The 4,801-nt window shown below is 40.9% G+C and overlaps 1 non-coding gene across 1 annotated transcript; it reads right to left on the bottom strand.

The window, feature by feature from the left end:
• Positions 1-527: 527 nt before the first annotated feature.
• Positions 528-635, bottom strand: LOC112781348 (small nucleolar RNA R71). The gene has a single exon (XR_003192130.1). It is a non-coding gene; the product is annotated as a small nucleolar RNA R71 (small nucleolar RNA).
• Positions 636-4,801: the final 4,166 nt, after the last annotated feature.

The following is a 4,801-nucleotide window of genomic DNA, read 5'->3' as shown; positions in this document are numbered from 1 at the left end:
CTTCTTCTTTGTCATATGAGCAGGAGCAAGGATAAGAATATTCTTGTTGAAGCAGATCCAGAACCTGAAAGGACTCTGAATTACAACTAACCAGTAAGCACCTGTTAGGAATTTTCAAACAAGAATAGGAGATGGCAGCCGAAAATAATAATAATGCAAGGAGGATGCTTGGTGACTTTACTGCACCTAATTCCAATTTACATGGAAGAAGCATCTCCATTCCTGCCATTGGAGCAAACAACTTTGAGCTGAAACCTCAATTAGTTTCTCTGATGCAGCAGAACTGCAAGTTTCATGGACTTCCATCTGAAGATCCTTTTCAGTTCTTAACTGAATTCTTGCAGATATGTGATACTGTAAAGACTAATGGAATAGATCCTGAAGTCTACAGGCTCATGCTTTTCCCTTTTGCTGTAAGAGACAGAGCTAGATTATGGTTGGATTCTCAACCCAAAGACAGCCTGAACTCTTGGGATAAGTTGGTCACGGCTTTCTTAGCCAAGTACTTTCCTCCTCAAAAGCTGAGCAAGCTTAGAGCTGGTGTTCAAACCTTCAGACAGAAAGAAGGTGAATCCCTCTATGAAGCTTGGGAAAGATACAAACAGTTGACCAAAAAGTGTCCTTCTGACATGCTTTCAGAATGGACCATCCTGGATATATTCTATGATGGTTTATCTGAGTTATCAAAGATGTCATTGGATACCTCTGCAGGTGGATCCATTCACCTAAAGAAAACGCCTGCAGAAGCTCAAGAACTCATTGACATGGTTGCTAATAACCAGTTCATGTACACTTCTGAAAGGAATCCTGTAAGCAAAGGGACGCCTATGAAGAAGGGAGTTCTTGAAGTTGATACTCTGAATGCCATATTTGCTCAGAATAAAATATTGACTCAGCAAGTCATTATGATCTCTCAGAGTCTGCATGGACTACAAGCTGCATCCAACAGTACTCAAGAGGCATCTTCGGAAGAAGAAGCCTATGATCCTGAGAACCCTGCAATAGCAGAGGTAAATTACTTAGGTGAACCTTATGGAAACACCTATAACTCAACATGGAGAAATCATCCAAATTTCTCATGGAAGGATCAAAAGCCCCAACAAGGCTTTAATAATGGTGGAAGAAACAGGTTTAGCAATAGCAAGCCTTTTCCATCATCAACTCAGCAACAGACAGAGAACTCTGAACAAAATGCTTCTAATTTAGCAAATTTAGTCTCTGATCTATCTAAGGCCACTGTAAGTTTCATGAATGAAACAAGGTCTTCCATTAGAAATCTGGAAGCACAAGTGGGCCAGCTGAGTAAAAGGATCACTGAAATCCCTCCTAGTACTCTCCCAAGCAATACAGAAGAGAATCCAAAAGGAGAGTGCAAGGCCATTGACATAAGCGCCATGGCCGAACCTGTGAGGAGAGGAGAGGACGTGAATCCCAAGGAGGAAGACCTCCTGGGACGTCCAGTGATTAATAAGGAGCTTCCCTCTGAGGAACCAAAGGACTCTGAGGCCTATCTAGAGACCATAGAGATCCCATTGAACCTCCTTATGCCCTTCATGAGCTCTGATGAGTATTCCTCTTCTGAAGAGAATGAGGATGTTACTGAAGAGCAAACTGCCAAGTTTCTTGGTGCAATCATGAAGCTGAATGCCAAATTGTTTGGCATTGATGCTTGGGAAGTTGAACCTCCCTTGTTCATCAATGAACTAAGTGATCTGGATCAACTGACATTGCCTCAGAAGAGACAGGATCCTGGAAAGTTCATAATACCCTGTACCATAGGCACCATAATCTTTAAGGCTCTGTGTGACCTTGGTTCAGGAATAAACCTCATGCCCCTCTCTGTAATAGAGAAACTGGGAATCTATGGGGTGCAAGCTGCTAAAATCTCATTAGAGATGGCAGACAGCTCAAGAAAACAGGCTTATGGACAAGTAGAAGATGTATTAGTAAAGGTTGAGGGCCTTTACATACCTGCTGATTTCATAGTCCTGGATACTGGAAAGGAAGAAGATGAATCCATCATCCTAGGAAGACCTTTCCTGGCCACAGCAAGAGCTGTGATTGATGTTGACAGAGGTGAAATAGTCCTTCAATGGAATGAGGACTCCCTTGCGTTTACAACTCAAGGATCTCCCTCTGCAACCATGGAGAGGAAGCAGAAAAAGCTTCTCTCCAAGCAGAGTCAACCAGAGCCCCCACAGTCAAACTCTAAGTTTGGTGTTGGGAGGCCACAACCAAACTCTAAGTTTGGTGTTGAACTCTCATATCCAAACTCTAAGTTTGGTGTTGGAGAGTCTCAACAAAGCTCTGCACATCTGTGAGGCTCCATGAGAGCCCTCTGTCAAGCTATTGACATTAAAGAAGCGCTTGTTGGGAGGCAACCCAATGTTTATCTAATTCTTATTTTTATTGTTTTTCATGTTTTCTTAGGTTCATGATCATATGGAGTCACAAAATAAACAAAAAAATCAAAAACGGAATCAAAAACAGCAGAAGAAAAATCACACCCTGGAGGAGCATCTGTCTGGCGTTCAAACGCCAGAACAGAGCATAGTTCTGGCGCTGAACGCCCAGAACAAGCATAGTTCTGGCGTTCAACGCCAGAAATGGCAGCAAAGGGGCGTTGAACGCCCAAAATGGGCACCAACCTGGCGCTGAACGCCCAGAGTTGTGTGCAAGGGCATTTTGCATGCCTAAATTGGTGCAGGGATGTAAATGCCTTGACACCTCAAGATCTGTGGACCTCACAGGATCACCTCAGGATCTGTGGACCCCACAGGATCCCCACCTACCTCCACTCACTCTCTTCTCTCTTCTCAATCATCCTCTATTCCCAATAAACACTCTTCCCTATTAACTCTTTACCACTCACATCCAAACACCCACTTTTCCTTCAAAATTCAACATCTCTTTCCCACCCAATCCCACCCATATGGCCTAATACACATCCCCCTCCATCTCCTCCATATCTTCTTCTTATTCTTCTATTCTTTCTTCTTTTGCTCGAGGGCGAGCAACATTCTAAGTTTGGTGTGGTAAAAAGCATAGCTTTTTTATTTTTTCCATAACCATTGATGGCACCTAAGGCCAGAGAAGCCTCTAGAAAGAGGAAAGGGAAGACAAAAGCTTCCATCAAGGGTCTATAGCTCAGTGGTAGAACATTTGACTGCAAATCAAGAGATCCCTGAGATACCTCAGGGGATACATTTTCTTCCACACAATTATTGGAAGCAACTAAGGGTGGAACATCAAGAGCACTCCATCATCCTTCATGAAATCAGAGAAGATCTAAAAGCAATGAAGGAGGAGCAGCAAAGACAAGGAAGAGACATAGAAGAGCTCAAGGACATCACTAAGGTGGACTCATTCCTTGTTCTTACTTTCTCTGTTTTTCGTTTTCTATGTTATGTGCTTATCTATGTTTGTGTCTTCATTACATGATCATTAGTAGTAGTAACTATGTCTTAAAGTTATAAATGTCCTATGAATCCATCACCTCTCTTAAATGAAAAAATGTTTTAATTCAAAAGAACAAGAAGTACATGAGTTTCGAATTTATCCTTGAACTTAGTTGAATTATATTGATGTGGTGACAATGCTTCTTGTTTTCTGAATGTATGCTTGAACAGTGCATATGTCTTTTGAAATTGTTGTTTAAGAATGTTAAATATGTTGGCTCTTGAAAGAATGATGACTAGGAGACATGTTATTTGATAATCTGAAAAATCATAAAAACGATTCTTGAAGCAAGAAAAAGCAGCAAAGAACAAAGCTTGCAGAAAAAAAAAATATATATATATATATAGGCGAAAAAAAAATATAGAAAGAAAAAGAAAAAGCAAGCAGAAAAAGCCAAAGCTCTTAAAACCAAGAGGCAAGAGCAAAAAGCCAATAACCCTTAAAACCAAAAGGCAAGAAAAATAAAAAGGATCCCAAGGCTTTGAGCATCAATGGATAGGAGGGCCTAAAGGAATAAAATCCTGGTCTAAGCGGCTAAACCAAGCTGTCCCTAACCATGTGCTTGTGGCGTGTAGGTGTCAAGTGAAAACTTGAGACTGAGCGGTTAAAGTCAAGGTCCAAAGCAAAAGAAGAGTGTGCTTAAGAACCCTGGACACCTTTAATTGGGGACTTTAGCAAAGCTGAGTTCCTATAGATGCCAATCATTCTGAACCTCAATGGATAAAGTGAGATGCCAAAACTATTCAAGAGACAAAAAGCTATAAGTCCCGCTCATATGATTGAAGCTCTGTTTCATTGATAGTTTGGAATTTATAGTATATTCTATTCTTTTTATCCTATTTTGATTTTCAGTTGCTTGGGGACAAGCAACAATTTAAGTTTGGTGTTGTGATGAGCGGATAATTTATACGCTTTTTGACATTATTTTTTAGTATGTTTTTAGTAGGATCTAGTTACTTTTAGGGATGTTTTTAATAGATTTTGTTTTAAATTCACATTTCTGGACTTTACTATGAGTTTGTGTGTTTTTCTGTGATTTCAGGTATTTTCTGGCTGAAATTGAGGGACTTGAGCAGAAATCAGATTCAGAGGTTGAAAAAGGACTGCTGATGCTGTTGGATTCTGACCTCCCTAAACTCAAAGTGGATTTTATGGAGCTACAGAACTCGAAATGGCGCGCTTCCAATTGCGTTGGAAAGTAGACATCCAGGGCTTTCCAGCAATATATAATAGTCCATACTTTGGCCAAGAATTGACGACGTAAACTGGCGTTCAACGCCAGCCTTCTGCCCAAATCTGGCGTCCAGCGCCAGAAAAGGATCTAAAACCAGAGTTGAACGCC

This window comes from Arachis hypogaea, chromosome 19, assembly GCF_003086295.3.
Source record: "Arachis hypogaea cultivar Tifrunner chromosome 19, arahy.Tifrunner.gnm2.J5K5, whole genome shotgun sequence".
Taxonomy (NCBI): Eukaryota; Viridiplantae; Streptophyta; class Magnoliopsida; order Fabales; family Fabaceae; genus Arachis; species Arachis hypogaea.
This window is presented reverse-complemented; position numbering and strand designations above follow the sequence as displayed.